Below are 20813 nucleotides of genomic sequence, written 5' to 3' on the forward strand. Positions count from 1 at the left end.
AAAGGTAACTAAATTTGTATCTAAAATGTGGATTTTGCCTCCTCTTCTTGTTCTTGGGATTGTATTTTCTTTTTTTTTTCTTTTTTACCTTTAATTTTTCGGGTTTGATTTTGATATATTAGATGATAAATAACATTGGAATTTTACTATATTTCATCAATTTTTGCAATGAGTGTGTAGAATTAGTCATTAATTGACACTAATCTACTTCAAAATGACCTTTCTTCGCAACATGTTATACTTACCTTAATAAGTTTTTATTTAATAAAATTCCTATTTGTCATTTTCAACTTTTCTTGGTCTAAATAAATTTTGATTCATTCATTCTCTTTTTGTTCATTTTATTTACAAAATTGTTTGAAAAGGGCTATAAAATTAATTTACCGAACCATCTCACAATTATGTAATAAGAAATGCATAATTTAAAACAGTCTCATAATTATGTAATAAGAAATGCATAATCGATCGTTAATTTTCTTGATTGCGAAACAAATTTGGAAAAAATGTAAAGAATGAAGTTATGAGTTATTGTTTCAATTATATATATTATAAAAAAACATAAAGCTGAATTTAACAAATGACATTGAGAACTTAATGAAAAAATTAGATTAAAAATGTGAATGGGAGAGATTAAATTAAAACAAAATATATACAAATTTCATTTTGAATAATGAGATTGTAACATTTATAATATTGATAAAAAAATACATTCCTCTTGAATTAACGTCAATAATGTAGTCATTAAGAAAATTAAGACAAATGATTTTAAAAAAAATAAGATTATTTAATAAAATAAAATTATGAAATTTGTATATTGAATTTACATTATATATTTAAAAATATATATATATCATAACACTATCCACCTAACCCTTCTTCCAAACATATCTTATCATAGAATCTCCATTAACCCTTCCCACCTAACCCTTCCCCCAAACACATATTATCATAAAACTACATTTCTAAACTCTTTCCCTAAACAAGGGTTATGATAAAACTAGGTTTATCATAACACTAGTTTTATCATAACCCAACCCTTCCCCCAAACGCATCCTAAGAGTCTATTTAAATATTCACAAGAAATAGTGTCGTGATTACTAATGGTCTCGTTATAGTTGGCCTACGTCGAAGTTGGTCTATTGAGTGGATGTTATTAATTAGTGTTGGTTGCCAGTGGTTATTGTCATCGGAGTTGATCATCCAAAGTGGTATTCATTGGAGTTTGTGGTTAGAGGTGGTTATTGGAACATAGAGTTGGCTGCCAGAGTTGATCACCTAAAGGTGGTAGTCAAAATATGTCATTAGAGTTGTTTGTGCAAAGGTAGTCATTGAAGTTAGTCACTAGAGTTTTCATTGGATTAGCAGAGCTCTAAGTTGGTCGTGGAAATCGGCTACGCAAAGGTAGAAGTTGAAGTATGTCACTAAAATTGCTTATGCAAAAGTGATCATCAAAGTTGGTCCTCTAATCTTGGAGTCAGCCGCGCGAATGTGGTCGTCAGAGTATGTCACCAAAGTGTGGTAGTGATAGTTGTCAACAAAAACCAATGGGTGGGACCATTTAAATCATTGAATGAGAGGAATTACGGAGAGTTAGGTAAGTTGGTAAAATAACCAACTTAACCCCCATCAACTTTTAAAGTCGATGAGATAACATTGAGTTGGTAAAAAAATATATCAACTCATCTCAACTAATATTTGATGTATCAAATATATCCCTAAATAAGATATGTGTCTCCTGACTTATCATTTTGTTTTCAAGTTTCTTCGTAAAAAAGAATAAAATAAAATAACTGATGTTTAATAATCTTTGAGAAATTATGTTAAATGGTATAACACTTGAAATGTTGTGAAATGAATAGAAGTAATAAATTAAAATGTTCCTAAATTTGTAAAAATTTTGAAATCCAACCTTTGAAAAAGAATGGCCTCAAATAAAATATCTAAATGAAAAATTGATAGTTTTTTAAAACAAACAAAAAGTAGTCTTCTGCTTAGGTCAAATTATCACTTTAACTTTTAAATGTTTCTTTCTTCCCTTTTCTTCGTTTTGCAATTTTTTCTGTTTTTTTCTTCCTTTCTTCTTCTTCTGTTCTTCTTTTACAATTCTTTTCTTTGCTGTTTTTTTTTCCTTTCTTTTTTTTGCATTTCTTCTTTTGTTTTTTTTTTCCTTTCTTTTCTTTTTTTATATTTTTTCTAGGTTTTTTCTTCCGTTTTTTCTGTATTTTGGTACTCATTTTTCGTATATTTTTCAAATATCTAACATCAAATGACAAACATATATAACAAAAATAAAACGTAGAGCATCAAGTATTGAACATTGAGTATCAAGCATCAAACGAGTATCTAGTATCAAATATTGAGTATCTAGTATCTAGTATATAACATAGATAATATAATATAAAACATAGTGCATCGAGTGCCATGCATCGTGCATCGAGTAGCGTTTTTCAATTACAAGTGTTCTGGTAATTTTTAGGGATGAATTAGTAAATTCACTAATGCAAGCAGTAGATCACTCTTCATTCACTTCTAAAAAATCGATTTTTTTTTCATTTAGGTCTCCAAACAAAGGTCATCCATACGAATCATACGCCTTTCATCTCTCTTCTATTAATATTTTATATAAAAAAAATTAACAACAAATATAGGGTATAATCGGAAGTAATTCACATCTACTCTAAATTAAAATTTTAATACTTCTATTTGTATAAAAAGCAATGATTGCAACACTAATTAAAATGAGTTTATGAGAGCTTAAAGAACAAGGTGTTAGATCGATGATCGTAGATAAAAGGTAATATTAAAGTTAGATTGGTCAAAAATAAAAATAAAATGGATAAAAAGTTAGGAGTGGAAGATATTATTTTTTGTTGTAGGAAGATATTTTTGGTCCTTTTGGCTCCCCAACTCTATTAGCAATCATGCCAAAGGTATACTTTCAAAGTTGTACCAAAAGTCAATTTGTATGAAATTGTGCATTCATGACTTCATCAATCACAACTTACTTCCTTTTTTTTTTTTTTTCAGAGAAATGTTTATAGGTGAGGATAGCGATGACTTCTTCGTTATCTTTCTCTTTCGTTATATTATAAGTTTAAGTAAAATTAAAGATTAATTTTCTAACCTTTCAAATTTTTGAATCTAAGAACTTTTGAATCTGTCTAAGAAATCTCTACACCTCTAATTTTGTATTTGATAAATTTTTTTAGATTGGTTGAGCTAATGAAAAAGTTACTTAACATTAAAAGATTGAAACTTTAAAAACCTATTTAGTACACAATTAAAAGTTTAAAAATCTATTAGACAATTTTAAAGTAAAAAACTTCATAGAAACCAATCTCAGGATTTAATTTTATTTATTTTAAGTATAGGGTTTCTCTAGAATTTAACGTTGTAAATATGATTATAAGTAATCTTTGAGCTTTATATGAAATAAGTTTTTGAACTTAACATATAATGAACATTTTTTATAGTTAACATATAATTGAAATTTGTGTTATATGACCTAAAGTTTGAATGTAATAGAATATTAATTTTAAAGGGTTAAAAACATTTTTGTCTCAAACTCTATAATGTAGAGTAATAATTTAATCTTTTAAGTTTAATTCAGGATGATTTTTAATAACGTGAACTTTAATTAGTAACAATTTAGTATTTATAATTTGTAAGTTGTAATGATTTACTTACAGTAAAAAATAAATATTAATATAAACCTTAACGAAATTTATTCCATAAGAATATTGGCAAGTTGATTAGGGATCAAATTTGTTTATAAAACTATAAAGACTAAGTCATTATGTAATTAGGATTGACACTTAAATTCTTACATGTAGGATTAAAGGATCGAACCTTTAATCTTGAAGCTGGTATTAGTACATGATCTTTTAGGAATGGAGGTTCTATAAGGATCACTAAACCGATTACTTTAATATCAAAAGTATATGTTTAATGTCTTGGTAAAAATTATATTATGCTTGAATGGATTATTTTCTCTATTTTATTTTATTTTATTTTATTTTATTTGCAACAATGACACAAAAATGACCTTTATAGTTCAAACTTAGCCTAATGCAAAATAGCTTAAGGGGTAGATTAGTCCATTGGAAATACTAAACCCTAACATCTTAAAAAAATTGAGAAATTAAAAGCTTAGATTGAAAATTATGTAAGGTTAAATGTGGAGTATAATGTATAAGTTGTACTATGCCCAAAATTAATGTATTTTTTATTTTTATTTTTTGTCCCAAAAGTTTGCCTTTATATTGAGAAATCAGAAAATGTACAATTTTCTAAAAGTTAATATGATCTTTAAAATAACAATAGTAATAATATAAGAAAAATTATGTTATTATTTGCAATTTCTTTTTTTCAATTTATATAAGAGATGGTTCATATGAGAATGAACCAATACCATTTATACAGTAATTTCAATTGTCTCCCATTGCAGAGGACAGCCATACAACGGAACTCAACAACTTCAACAAACCCCAAAAGCCTTCCACATAAGTAGAAGATCCACTCCAAAGAATACCTCAACCCTCTTCTTAGCCCAACCTCAACTCGAGCAAGACGATGTCCAATAAGATTGTTTATATAATTAAGTACAAAATGATTTGAGGTACACAACATTTCAATCGATTTATTGTATCTCAAAAAGATATATTGCAAAGAATTTGCATCTACTTAAAGAGAATGAAATACACGAACTATAACTTTATTGTTTATATATTTGTGACCTAACATCTAATTTATTTCTTCCTTAATTTGCAATTCCATCGACAATAGATCATATGAATTCGTGAAGGAGAACTTGAATTCTACATTGATCAGAGAAGTTAAACATTCAACCATCACATATATATTTATTCCTTCGTCAATTGGTTGAATTAAACAATGATATGTTTGATTTTGGAAAAAAGAAAAGGAAGCCCCAAAATGTGAACTAGCTAGTGGAGCAAGTTGCCAAATTAGGCAAATTACTCTGAGTCTTACAAAAGCCAAATGTGTAAATAAAACATAAATGAATTAAATGAGTTATTAAATTGGAATATAAGTATAGTTGAATATTTGATTTAAGTTTATAAATAATTTATTACAATTAGGGTGAATTAGTTGAATGTGTTTGAAGAAAAAGAAAAAAGAAAAAAGAAAATGATAGAATTGTTTTAGGAGTATATAAAAAATGAGAAAAATAGTATTGATGAGGAAGCCACATCATTATAAAGAATAAGGCTGCCTGTCTGCCCATCACATACTTCCCATAATTGGTCCCCTCAACCCCCCAACTTCCTTTTTCTTTCTTTTCTCTCTTTTTCTAACAACTTGTACAAATCCCTTTTTCTCTACCTTTTATTATTTTCTCTTTTTTCTTTTTTCTTTTTTTTTTTTTTGTCTCTCTTTCCCCAAAACAAATTGTATCTTTACCTTTGTCCAAAGGTTTCTTAGTTTTAGGCTAAACATGAAGAACCAATACTATCGACAGATGAAGGACACCAAAAGTGTATTGAAGTCGAGCCAAAGAAAAAATAGAGAAGACTTAAATTGGAGAAGGGAAGAGAAGAGGAGGTCATCCTCAGTACTCGCACTCTTTTAAAATGCTAGATAGTTTTAAAATGAGAGTGTCTTTTATCATTGTTTCTTTAAGTTTAATTAAGACTTATTTTTAAAACTTTTGAAATATTAAGAGGCACCTATTACTATTAAAAAAATTATTTTATATGACAAAACTTTTATAAAATACTTACATATATAGGAAAAATATTATAATCTACTCGTTCTAGACTAAGATAGACTATTACACATGTCTATCATGATACATACAAATAAATACATATAGTGGTTTATATTGATCTATTGCAATCCATTATAGATATACTGTGATATGTTGTTATATTTTGGTTTATCTTTCTACATTTGAAAATAGTCATTATTATTTTTTTTATTATTATTTGGAAGAATTGCATAAACCATCCCTCAACTATGGGGTTAGTTACAATTAATCCTTAAATTTTTATTTTGATTAACTGTGTCCCTTATGATTGGTTAATGATTGCAATTAACATTTATTTCTTTGATTATAATTAAGGTAATTTACATAAATGTAACAAAATCAAAAAATATTTACAGACTATGTAAAAAAAAAAAAAACTCATTGAGCTGATAAAAATATTTTCATAATTTCCAAATTTTCCATTGAATATTGCGGACAATTCGTCATTTCTCTTTCTTATTCTTTGCAATTTATTCCTCATCTTTTCTAGATTTTTTCATCTTTTCTTCCAGATTTTTTGTCTTGTATTTTTAAATGATTTATTCTTCTGTTTAAATCTTCTATTTCATGTTCACCATTTTCGACAATATTCTTTAAAGCTACTTCATCCTCGAATTCAAGAATATCAAGATTGTTTAAATATTATTTTGACATGATCTAAACGATCGTTTACCATTGTCAACACAATCGTTTACCATGGTCAACACGATCATTTAAATTTGAAGCCTTTTTTCTTATCGTTTAAAAAAAACTACATAATCATGTTTATATGATCTAAACAATCGCTAACCATAGTCCACGAGATTGTTTAGCATAGTTAACACGATCATTAGATTTAAAGTTTTTAACGATCATTTATATTGGACTACGTGACCGCTTACTATAATCAACATAATTATATTTTATGATCAACACAATCGCTTACCATTGTCAACACGGTCATTTACCATGGTCAACGCAATCGTTTAAATTTGAAGCCATTTTCTCATCATTTAAAAAGAACTACACGATCGTGTTGATATGATCTAAATGATCATTAATCATAGTCAACACGATGGTTTAGCATGGTCAACACAATCATTAAATTTGAAATTTTTAACGATCATTTACATTGGATTACACGATCGCTTATCATAATCAACACAATTATTTTTCATGATCAACATGATTGTTTACCATTGTCAACATAATTGTTTACCATGGTCAACACGATTGTTTAAATTTGAAGCCTTTTTTCCATCGTTTAAAAAGTTACACAATTGTGTTGATATGACCTAAACGATCGCTTACCATAGCCAACATGATCATTAGACTTGAAGCCTTTTTTTCCATCGTTTAAAAAGAACTATACGATCATGTTGATATGACCTAAATAATTATTTATCATAGTCAACATGATCGTTTGAGGTTTTTAACGATCATTTACATTGGACTACACAATCGCTTACCATAATTAACACGATTGCTTCCATGATCAACACAATTGTTTGTCATGGTCAACAGGATTGTTAAATTTGAAGTCTTTTTCCTTATCATTAAGAAAGAACTACACGATCGTATATCATGCATGTAGTATACGATCGTTTAGAAGAAGATTACTCGCACGTGCATATAGCCGATTAATCGCGTGTTGACTAAGGCAATGCTATGATTTTTTTTCTGTTTTCAAAATTGTTCTATGTGATATAAAATTTTTCTTGTTATATTTTTAAAAAAAATCCCTTACAATTAAACATTTTAAAATTAACAAAGGAAAATAAAGATTCTCTCTCATCTTAAATATTTTTCTCTCTCCTCTTTTTTTTTTTTTTCTCTCCCCCATCTTCATCTTCATCTCCCCTTCTGTGAAAAGCAAATAAACTTTTACAAACTTTAATTGAAGTTTGGAGAAGTGGGAGATACAATTAAGTATTTGCCATAAAATTCCATAGCATTGAGGTTGATTTTCACGCAATATAGTATATTTCCTCACGATTCTTGTTCTTCTCTATTCATTCTTTCTTCTTTTTCTCTAGTTTTCTTCCTTTCTGTTTTCCAAGTTTTTGTTCGTTCTCTTTCTTCTTTTCTTCTATCTCTCCTATTTTATTAGGTTCGAAATGGACCAAAATCAACCAAGTTTCTTTAGAGGATAAAAAGAGAAGAAGTTGAAAGTAAAGGTAGTATATTTTTATGTTGAAAAAGTAATGAAATAGTGGTAAATAAATCAATGTATTCTTTAAAATTAATCTATCTTTTTTTTCAGCGTTTAATTTGTAAAAAGTTTGGTTTATTTGTTTTTTTAGAGAAGATGGAGATGAAAATGAATATGCTGAGGAATGATAGAAAAGAGTGAGAGAAACAAATAGAATAAAGAGAGAATCTTCCTTTTTCGTTTGTTAATTTTAAAATGTCCAATTATAATCAAAGAAATAAAGGTTAATTTAGAGAGGACTAGTTGTTGGTTAATGAGCATAATTGATCGAATTGAAAGTTTAAGAATCTAATTGTAACTATTAACCAGGTATAAAAGGATTTACGGATCAAATTGAAAGCTAAGAATGTAATCGTAACTAATTTATTAGTTTAAGAGTGGTTCATGTAATTTTTCCTTTGTTATTTTATTATGTCTACTTCTTTCTTCTTTTCTATTTTTATCTAAGAACTTCAAAAATAAATATATTTTATGACTAATTTTGATCTTGCAAAATAAAAAGAATAAAAAAATTGTTTGATAATTATTTCGTGTTTGTCAATTGTTATCGAATCTTTTCCTCTTTATTTTAGAGTTGAAATACAATTTAATTATAATAATATAAAAAAGATGTATAACACATGTTGTATTAAAATAGGAAAAGAACAATTGTCAAAAGTTGAAACGATATAAAATAAATTCGAATGCATAATTAAGAATACAATTGTTTCGATTATACTAGTGATTAAATATACAAAGTTAAATGTCATTCGAGTCATGAAGCTTAAATTATGTGTGACTTAAATCCAACTTAATCATATTACTTCATAAATATGATGGGTGTTTAATCTTAAAGGGATGAGGTTAAATGTATGTTTAGTGAACAAAATTTATATATTGCAAAAGAAAAATTTATATAATGCAGTAACAAATAAAATTGAAAATTGAAGATCGGAAAATATATTGAATGTAAATTATGAAATAGAGAAAAGTAATATATAGTTATAGTTTAGCAGAGGAAAATGCCAAGATTTGTTTCCCAAAAGTTAAAAAGGAAGGTATAGATATGAAGTTAAATCTAAAACATTTGAATATATTATTTTGTGCTTACACGTGTCATTCATATTTGATATTTTACAATATGATTGGGGCTTTATAGTCTAGTAAAAAATAGTACAAAAAGGATGTAAGGAATAAAAGTTAAACCTAAGTTTTACCATTAAAATAATTTTATAGTATTGGTATTATTTCAATTTTTTTTTATATATTTGTAGTATATAAAGAGCATAGAATAGAATAGAATAGAATAGAGTAGAGGGAGGTGGGAGAGAGGGCAATAAAGGTAAGGAATGAGAAGATAGAGAAGTAGTCTCTCTAACAAATGGTGTGGAGCAATATTAGTACCAAAATCAAATAGTCCCAAAATCTAAGTACTTTAATTTTCAAAAAAATAATTTTATCAAACCAAACTCTTTTTTGCTTTCAAATTTTGACTTAGTAAAGTCCATGCAATAAAAATATATATATTTTTTGAAACAGAAAAACAAAAATTAGGTTGAAAATAATATATTTATAGGATATTTTGCCCAATTATATAAGAAGCTTAAAATTACGATTTTTTGTACGTAAAATGCCCATTGAGCTTCAAATTTACACAAGAGCAAGGCCCAAATGACCAACTCTATTCATCGTTATGATTAATATTATAAAAAAATTGGAAGAAAAATAAAAATAGTTCTCTTATTGAGTTAATTCAAATTTGACTTTGGATATTTATTATTCATGGAGCTTTTAATGGAGATAAATACATATATTTTTTTTTTAATTATACGAGGTTCGATTTATTTAATGTGAGATAGTATATATTTATTTATTTTAATTTTAAATATTTGGTTTATTTTTTTATTTTTCATATAAATTCTATTTATTTTAATTTTAAATATTTGGTTTATTTTTTTATTTTTCATATAAATTCTATTTATTTGCATTTAAATATTTGGTTTATTTTTTCTTTACCATATTAAATTCTATTTTTTATTTAAATATTTGGTTTATTTTTTTCTTTCCCATATAAATTCTATTTATTTTTATTTTTATTGTCATTGTTATATGACTGTTTACATGATTTTTTTTTCATTCATATATTTTTATGTTCCTCAAGTTTTTTAAAAATGTAGGTATGTTTTTTCTATTTTTATTTTTTAATTCTACAAATAAGTTTTTCAAGAATATACCATGATTTATTTTCTGTGTGATAAATATATTGAAAAATGAAAAATATACCTATCATATATTATTGCACTTATTTAGTTTAGTTATTAATTTCAAATATATATATACCATATTTATATCAAATATAATTTTAACAACTATAAATATTTAGTAAATTATATAATAGTAAGATATATATATTTTATGTACTTTCTCATATATACACATTTAATAATTTCGCATATATATATATATATATATCATATTATATAATAAACAACTGTAATAATGTTTTATATAAAATCTAGTATATCCAAAAGAACTCAATTAATCTGATCCAATAATATAATATATTACTATAACGTATTATCCACAATAACCGATTGTATATAATGAACAAACATGTAAACCAAAATCGATTTATGTTTAAAATTATGAAATGATCTTTAAATATATGAAAAACATTGCAAATGGGATGTAATATAAAAGTTATAAATTGAAACTATATGTAACAACTCAATTTTTTATACTAAGTTGAGGTCGTTATTTAAAAGATAAGTAACAATTTTGACATTTTCTTAAGAAAAAGAAAAACTAGATCTTTATTTAAAATAATTTCAAATAACTATTTGTAAAACATAAATTGAAAAATGAATAAAATTACCATGTAAACATGTCCCGCAAGTTCAATTTTAAGCAAATAAAAATAAATAAATAAATAAATGTTTAAAATCAAAAGACCGAAGGAAAAAAAACGACTAATGAAAGAGTCCCCATATGGCATATCACAGACCCTTCCTGTAGCTCGCCAGCTTTTCGTTTTCTCTTTGGCTAAAATACTAAACATAGAAAAAAGTGACTATAACATATACTCAATAAGAAACTCACTAATAGTCCCGCTACTGTCTATTAACTTCCCATTAAGACCCCATGAGGAGATACCCAAAACTATCGTGTGCAGGATGGAACACACGTAATCTGGTGATCCCAAAGGAACAGACTCATCTATCGGTGAACCCAAAAGAAACCTATGATATCGGAAAAATGATCTCGTCAGACCACTCATAAACATGACATGACATACTGGTGGTCTCATCAAGCACACACAGTCTTATCTGTGAAAAAATGGTGATCCCGAGGGACACCAAATATGTAGGTACAACCCTAATAACCAAAGTTAACATAACACCACATTCCAAAGCATGTAAAATATCATAAACATCATAAACATGACATGATATCAATCATAAAGTACTTAATCATGTGATTGATATATCATGCTTTATAAACATATTAGTCATTAATATCAGTCAACAACTACAACATACTATGCATCTTACCTACACTAATGCATAATGAAAAATACATGCAAGCTCTTAATTTCATATTCATTCGAGGTTTAGTAATAGATTCTCTTACCTTGAGATTAGGATAAATCCTTAGTTGACAGTCAAAACCCAAATAAACTAATTCTAGACATAAACAAAAATTAAATTAATAATTTTGGTCAAACAAACTTACTAACTTAATAGAATTTACCGATGACTAACATAAAAAAAAAAATTCCCAATTCGACTAACCAATAAATGAGGTTGAAACCAATTCAACTTTGGGAAAAGTTTTTCATAGATTAGTTGTTCCACAATTTTGCCAATGACCTTCAAGAAAAATAATCCAACTTAATCTAAAATTAATTTATTTTAAACGAGTGATTAACACTAATGAGTATACTTAAACTCAAATGAAGAACTCACCAAAGTGATCGGCGGTGGTTAAAAGGGCAGGAAACGGCTTGGCTCGAGTTGCTTGAAAGGCAGGACAACGTGACTAGAGAAGGAAAGGCATGTGACTCGACTAAGCAAAGGAGCCGGCTTGGGTCTGTGGAAAGGGATAGCTCACATGCGGACAAAACAACATGTGTGGTTCGAAACTATCTTCGGCTTGGTGAGGTTTGAAACGAAGAGATGACAGACGGGGAGTGCTACTTTGTCTGAGCATGATTGGAGAACGACGGGGCACGACCGACGACTGAACTTGAAATGAACTAAGATGAAGATGAGAAGGAGACAACTTGTGAATGAAGAAGAACTCGGATGGGCTTCATCGGATGAGGTAGAGATCGATCTTTTCTCTTTTTCCAAAATATAGTTATCTTTTCTTTAATATTATATCTTCACCAATGTCATTATTAATCACTTCAACCAATAATTCTATATGTACCTATATATAATTAATTAAAAATTCCTTAAAATCTACTAATTTAATTAAACCAATAACATTCAACTCAAATCAATTCTTCAACAACACCAAAATTCCAATTTAAATTGTTAATTAAATATTCTCCCAACAAATATTTAATTAATTCTAATTTCCACAAAAAAAAAATCAAAGAATTAACTCAAATTTTTACACCCAATAATTTCAACATAATGAAATAATATTAAAATAGTTAAATTCAAAATTACCTTAATTTTTGCGGTGTTACACTATATTCCTCTCAAAATCAACAAAATTAATCTTTACTAATATGAGAGAAAAACAATTGAAATAGCTAAAAATCCATTGTAATAATCATTTCAGAAAAACATTTCAGTGTACGTTTGACACCAAAAAAGCAACGTTATATAATGTGTAACTCTTATACCAAAGACCCATTTTGATAACAAAAAGGCAACATTATATACAATAATGACTCGGCAGAATATAGGAGATGAAAAAAAGTATAAACTCACCGAAAAACATGAAGCAGATGAACGACAAAGGAATGCCAAATTTGATTGAGAGAAGAAAAAATGGACGAAGAGAGACTTTAATTGAAATATCGTAGATAACATATTTGTTAATTAAATTCGGAACACAACTTTTTTAATTGATGTCATATATACCATAATTAGATAATCACTCATAAATGTAATCAAATAAATTAAATAAAAATATTATTAAATAATTAATAGTATAAATATATCAGTTTTAATATTCACAATAATATAGTCGAAAATATTTATGGTAAATAAATATATCAATTTTCATATATATCTTATTAATTAGTAAATAAATATATCAATTTTCATATATATCTTTTATCTTAAATTAATGATAAGGTAATCCATTCATAAAATTTGCTAAATCTTATTAATGAAAATAATTGAGAACTTAAGACATCTTTTAAATATTGTAGCCAAATTAGGTCATTCATTTAAATGTTTCAATAAATAATATTTAATTGAACCCAGAATAATTAACTTGATCCAATAATCACGATACAAACACAAACAGGTGACATTATGAGAATTGGCCAATTTATATCCTCAATTTTAGGAGAAACATGTCAACATTTATTTAGTCCCAAATTCAATTATTTTTATTTTTTTTCGTCATTAATCTGATAAATGACACAACAATTTGAGATTGATGCAAAATTTCTTATTCAACAAATGCCCCTTTTCAAGATTTATACACGTATATGAGAGGATGAATCTAAGATAAATTTAAAGTCAAAAGACGAACTTTTCTTCTTCTTCTTCTTCTTCTTCTTTTTTTCTTGCTCAATTTGATATATCAAATTAATCAAACTATGAATAAGTTTATTTGAATTTGGATCGTAACCAAATTTTTATTTTGAGATAAGGATGAGGTTTCAACCATACCCTAATTTATCTTTAGAATGCACAAAAATTTGAAATATAACCAAATTTAATTTTGAGATGAATAAGAGTCCTCAATCTTGGATAAAAGATGAGACCATATATGCATTAATTTGACTTGGATTCTGAACTTTAGGAGAAATTTGGAATAAAATTTGTGTTATGGCCAAATTTTAATTTTAAAATTAGGGAAAATCTAAATTTTGAACGATTTAGAGATTTTAATTATCTCAAATGTGAAATTTGATATTTATCCCCAAATAAAACTTTTTAAGATAACATAAATAATTGAAGAATTAGAAGCACTTGATGAAAAGCAACTAGAAGCTCAACATGCATTGGAATGTTACCAAGCGAGAATGTCCGAAGTTTTTTATAAACACGTTAAACTCCATTCCTTTTAGATTGGCGATCTAGTACTTGCTATAAGAACATTGATCATCACGACAAGGCATACATTCACACCTAAATAAGATAACCCTACATTGTCTAAGAATTTTACACAAATGTAGCAAACAAGATTGTTGATCGAGATGGATTAAAAATTGCTCCAATCAAGACAAATTTCTCAAGAGATTTTATGCCCAATGTCATTACGAGCTTAAAAGATGAATGGCAAAAAAAAAAAAAAAAACCTCAACTGAACTACATATGACTTGATTCATATGTTATAAAAAGGACATGTGGGCAGCTTAAAGTTAACTTTGGAAAAAAGAAAAGTGTATTAACCTACATTATAACTTAATCCCATAAGAAATCGTTTGTAAGCAAACATGAAATAAAATTTAGAAGAAGTCACACTAGGATAAGAAATTTTTATTATCATTCAACAAAAGTCTTGTATTTACAGGAGTTAAAAAAACGAATAAAAAAAAAGCAAAAGAGTGGAGGCAAAGTCAAAACTTCCACTTGAAGTTCTTAAATTCCTTGCGTGCAGCATCCATACTTTTACGAACTGTAGCTAAGGTCATGATGGCTTCTTCAGTGATAGCATGGGTGTTTTCAAGAGTGTTGACGTCGTCCTAGATCTTGGCAACTTCCAGTTCTTTCTTCTATATAAGGCTTTCTTCTCACAAGATAAGATTGATAGTTGTTCAGACTCAGTATTTATACTTTGAAGTATGCTTTCCAGTTCTTTTTCCAAAGACAATTGTGTAGCTCTCTCTCAAATAACTTTGACATCTTCACGTAATTGGTTCATCAAAATTAAGGCTTCTTCCATAGCATATGTCTTTTTGTTTAATTCATGAGTTTTATTTGTCGATGACAACTATGCAGAATACGAAGATTATACAACATTAAAATAATATATCCTCTTAAGGTAGCTATTTAAATATTCTTCAAGAGGAGTCATGTTGTCTGCATAGATTTTTGCAATTCTTGAAAGTACCGTTGTTATTTATGGTTTAAGCCTTGAGATAATATATTCAAAAGGGGTGTGCATGATCTTGTCTTGAATGTTCTCCCACATGCATAAAATCGTTTTTTGAAAGAAGTTTGAAACTCTATCTTTTCACCAACCTACTAAGAAGGTTCAGAGTGTCCTACCATCTGCTTCTTGGAAGTGTTTAAAGACGGCTCGAAAATCTAGAGAGGAGCACGTGTGGATATGACCTTCTCTAAAGGCACTGTGAGGCAGACATTTCCTTTGGATGAAGGATTCAAATTTTTGACATTTTTTTCATTTACTTTCATCTTACCACGTCGAATCTTCTCGAGAAGAGTAGAGGGTCATAAGTATTGTTCAACTAGTTTAGCTACTAGTGATTTTAAGATACCAGCTTCAAGAGTCGAATCCAAAGCATGAGGCCTTATCAAAGATTTATCACTACATAGCTCTACAAGTCCTTGAAGATGATCGTCCAAAAGTAACCACAATAATAAGTAATAAAATAAATTATCCACTAAAAAAAGAAGGGAAAAAATGTGGACCAATGATACTTTAGAAATTTCTGTAGCACTTGAACCCCTTCCATAAGAATCATCACGTGATACATTTTCTTTCTCCGAAGGTCTCTTCCAACAATTGCTTCTTCTACTATCACTTTCATCTCCAAGGTCTTTAACCTCATTTTGGAGGGTAAGAATCATTGTATCAGTATAACACCCAAGCCACTCCCTTTTATCATTAGGGATATCTTGGTAAAAGCCAAACTACCACCCAAATCGATATGGATTGTATAGTCCAAACATTTCCACAATAGGATGATAAGTAGCATAAGCGTGTACTTACAAGATAAGAAGGTCGAAGGAACAAGGAATCGTGACTATCAGTCGTGCATTCATGTTTATTCTGGTTTTGAAGGTTTGCGTGCCACTGAATTCTTGAATCACTGTGGATCAGTTCTCACGCCTCATATTCTCCAAAATAAATAGACCCACATTCACCATAAAAGTTAGCCATCTTGGGACCCCGAACTTCTGCTGGAGGTGAGTAATGTGTGCCAAAATAATGGACCAACCATCCATAGACATAATGCATGGAAAAGTGAAAGTTCATGCGTCCAATTGGATTTTAGGCTTCAGTTATCAAACCTAGCCCATGATATATGTTAGAACTAGGATAACAAGACCGTAGATAGCTCCATCAACCACTGAGCTTGCAATCTTAAAGACTCCAAGACGAAGGAAGGATCATTTGTGAAAATACGAAAAGGCATAACCAACAAGATATAAAGGAAGTTAAATATGTTTCATTCTTCAAATTGTCCCTTATTTCATGTTCTTCAAAAAACATGTTTTCTCTAGTTGGACCATTCTCGAGACTAAATCCTCGAATCATCAGGATTTTTGGTGAATTTGGAGTGTAATGCCTTCTTTTGTTTTCATGTAGTTGGTTTATCATGACTTTTAGACCCAAGATACCATAATGAAATCCAGACCCTGATATTCACTTGTGAGTGATTCTTGGAAGGTGTCGTGCGGTCATTTCTCTGCATGCAAACTATTGAATGATACGCCTGAAAAAGATACCCCCATGTCTTCGAAAGACATTTCTCTTTATTTTGTGAGGTGGCTAACTCTTTAAAGGAAGAGATGTCTTCCTTGTAGAATTCCCCCTTAATTGGAAGCCCCCAAATGACCACAGGTCCCATGAGAAAATGGATAATTCACCTGCCATAGTGTGAACAGTATTAATTGAAGGACGCCAGGCTTCGCAAAATGCTCGAACCATGTCATTGTTACTATCATATGTGTACAAAGAAGTTGTTACGACGCCAAATAAACAAGCATCATAGAGAAGTCGCTCGTTTCGACCAAATACAAGCTTTAGTCACTCCTATAACAATCAGTAAAGTTGAATTCTCCTAAGACCTTAGTCGTAGCGTCCTAACGAGTTTGGCCTTCAATTATACGATGTCCGAGAATGAGAACTTGATCGTTATTAAGAGCCTCATCATGGATAGAGAAAACATATGAGTCTTGCAATCTTCTATCCATTATGAGGCTCTTAATAACGATCAAGTTCTCACTCTCGAACATCGTATAATTGAAGGTCAAACTCGTTGAGGCACTATGAGGAAAGTCCTAGGAGAATTCCGCTTTACTGATTGTTATAGGAGTGGCTAGAGCTTGTATTTGGTCGAAACAAGCGACTTCTTTATGATGCTCGTTTACTTAGTGTTGTGACAGCTTCTTGTACACATATGATAGTAACAATGACATGGTTCGAGCATTTTGTGAAGCCTGGTGTCCTTCAACTAATATTGTTCACACCATGGCAGGCGAATTATCCATTTCTTTATGGAACTGTGGTCATTTGGGGGACTTCCAATTAAGGGGGAATCTTACGAGGAAGACATCCCTTCCCTCAAAGAGTTAGCCAACTCACAAGATAAGACAATAAGGCGAAATGTCTTCTGAAGACATGTGATTATCTTTTTCAAGCATATTATTCAAAAGTTTACATGCAGAGAAATGATCGCACGACACCTTCCAAGAATCACTCCTAAGTGACTATTAATTTCTAAATATCATTATAATATCTTGGGTCTAGAAGTTATGATAAGCCAACTATAGGAAAGCAAAAGAATGCATCACACTCCAAATCTACCCAAAACCTTGATGGTTTGAGGATTAAGTCTCGAGAATGGTCCACTAGAGAGAACATGTTCTTTGAAGAACACGAAATAAGGGACAATTTGAAGGATGAAACATATTTAGCTATCTTTATATCTTGTTGGTTATGCCTTTTCGTATTTTCGCAAAAATAATCCTTCCTTCGTCCTGGAGTCTTTAAGATTTCAAACTCAGTGGTTGATGGAACTATCTACAGTCTTGCTATCCCAGTTCTAACATATATATGGATAGGTTCGATAATTGAAGTCTCAAATCCAATCGAACGCATGGACTTTCACTTTCCCATGCATTATATCCATGGATGGTTAGCCCATTATTTTGGCACACATTACCCTCTTCCAGCAAAAGTTCAGGGTTCCAAGATGGCCAACTTTTCTCGTGAAGATGAATTTATTTATTTTGGAGAATATGAGGCACCAAAACTGATCCACAATGGTTCAAGAATTCAGTGGCACACAAACCTTCATAACCAAAATAAGCATAAACGCACGACTAATGGTCATGGTTCCTCATTCCTTCGGTCTTCTTATCTTGTAAGTACGCACTCATGCTATTTATCATCCCGCTGTAGAAATGTTTGGACTATACAGTCCATATCGATTTGGGTAGTAGTTTGACTTTTACCAAGATATCCCTAATGATATAGGGGGAATGTTACCTCTGATTACACCAACAAACACATTACATCAATGGAGAATATGCATGAGGTGCAGAACTTTATCTAAGTTATTTTTGTTTGCCCGTACATTAAAGCCTTGCAAGCATGTGGCACCGCGATTTAGAAATTGGTGAACAACAAAGTACGGAACCTATTTTAAGGATAATAGACATCATTTGGTGAGTAGCATCTTTCCTCTCTCATCACATCCCAAACTACCAAAAAACTCAGGGAGTAACTTGGGTGGTAAACAGATTCGCTTGGTTGAAGCAATGGCTCCTACCCTCCAAAAAGAGGTCAAGGAGCTTAGAGATGAAAGTGATAGTAGCAGAAGGGATCGTCATTGAAAGAAACCATCAAAGAAAGCAAAGGCATCAGGTGATGATTCCTATGGAAGGGGTTTGAGTGCTATGGAATTCCTAAAGTTTGAACACCACTGGTTCGCATATTTTTCCCTCTTTTTTTTTATTATTTTTCTTTTAGTGGATGATTTCTTATTACTTGTTTCTGTAGTCATCTTTGGACGATCATCTTCAAGGATTTGAAGAGTAATGAAGTGACAAATCTTTAGCAAGGCCTTATGTTGTGGATTCGACCCTTGAGATGTTGGTACCTCAAAATCACCAGTTGCTAACAAGTTGAACAATCCTTACGACCCTTTGCTCTCCTCGAGGAGATTCAACGTGGTAAGAAGAAAGTGAATGGAAAAAAATGTTAAAATTTTGAATCCTCCATCTAAATGAATTGTCCACCTCACAGTGCCTTTAAAGAAGGTCATATCCATACATGCTCCTCTCCAGATTTTCGAGCCGTCTTTAAACACTTCCAAGAAGCATATGGCAAGACACCCTAAACCTTCTTAGTGAGTTGGTGAAAAGATAGAGTTTCAAACTTCTTTCAGAAAACGACTTTATGCATGTGGGAGAACATTCAAGACAAGATCATGTGCACTCCTTTGGAATATATTATCTCAAGAGTTATACCAGAAATAACAACGATACTTTCAAGAATTACAAAGATCTATGCACACAACCTGACTCTTTTTGAAGAATAATTGAATAGCTACCTTAAGAGGATAGACAATTTTAATGTCGTATAATCTTCATATTCTGCATAGTTGTGGTCAACAGACAAAACTCATGAATTAAACAAAAAAACATATGCTATGGAAGAAGCCTTAACTTTGATGAACCAATTACGTGAAGATATCAAAGTTATTCGAGAGAGAGCTACACAATTGTATTTGGAAAAGAAGGAACTGAAAGCAGACTTCAAAGTATAAATGCCGAGTGTGAACAACTATCAATCTTATGTTGTGAGAAGAACAAGGTCATATACAATAAAGAACTTTTGCTAAGATTCAGGACGAAGTCAACACTTTTGAAAACATTCATGCTACTATTGAAGAAGTCACCATGGCCCTAGCTACAGTTAATAAAAGTATAGACGCACATAAGGGATTTAAGAATTTCAAGTGGAAACTTTGACTTTGCCCCACTCTTTTACTTTTTTTTATTCGTTTCTTTTTTTTTTTAACTCCAGTAAATACAAAACTTTGATTGAATGATAATGAAATTTTCTTAATCTAGTGTGACTAAATTTTATTTCATATTGTTTACATACCATTTCCTATGAGATTAAGTCATAATGTAAGTTAATACACATTTTTTTGTGTGCGACTAAACTTAAAGTTAACTTTAAGCTGCCTATGTATCATTTTTATAACATGGGGATCAAGTCATAACATAATCCAACTAAGTTTTTTTTTTTTTTTTGTCATTCACCTTTTAACGTGCTTTATCAAAAACTTTAGACATTCTCGCTTGGTAACATTCCAATGCCTATTGAGCTTCTAGTCACTTTTCATCAAGTTCTTCTAACTCTTGAAGACGTAACTAGACATTGTTTTCAGTAGTCAACATCTTTTGCACTGCCATTCTTGGTGACAAAATTTTTCTTTCGAGGGGAAGGACAACCTTCACATCGTAAACAAGCGAATATGGTGTAATCCATGTAGGAGTGCGATGAGTGGTTCGATAAACTCACAATGTTTCACTGATCCTTTCTTGACAATCCCTCTTCGACTTGAAGACAATTTTCTTCAGAAGATTGCACAACACTTTGTTGAATGCTTCTGCTAGCACATGCGTAGCTGTGTTGTACATAGATGACTTGTATTACGTGAATATGAATTTTTAAAGCATTGATGCAATATCGAAGTTACTACTCCATTCATGTGAATCCGTACGACCTAGTAATAACTTATAATGGTCATCAAGT

Source organism: Cucumis melo, chromosome 9 (genome assembly GCF_025177605.1).
Source record: "Cucumis melo cultivar AY chromosome 9, USDA_Cmelo_AY_1.0, whole genome shotgun sequence".
Classification (NCBI taxonomy): domain Eukaryota; kingdom Viridiplantae; phylum Streptophyta; class Magnoliopsida; order Cucurbitales; family Cucurbitaceae; genus Cucumis; species Cucumis melo.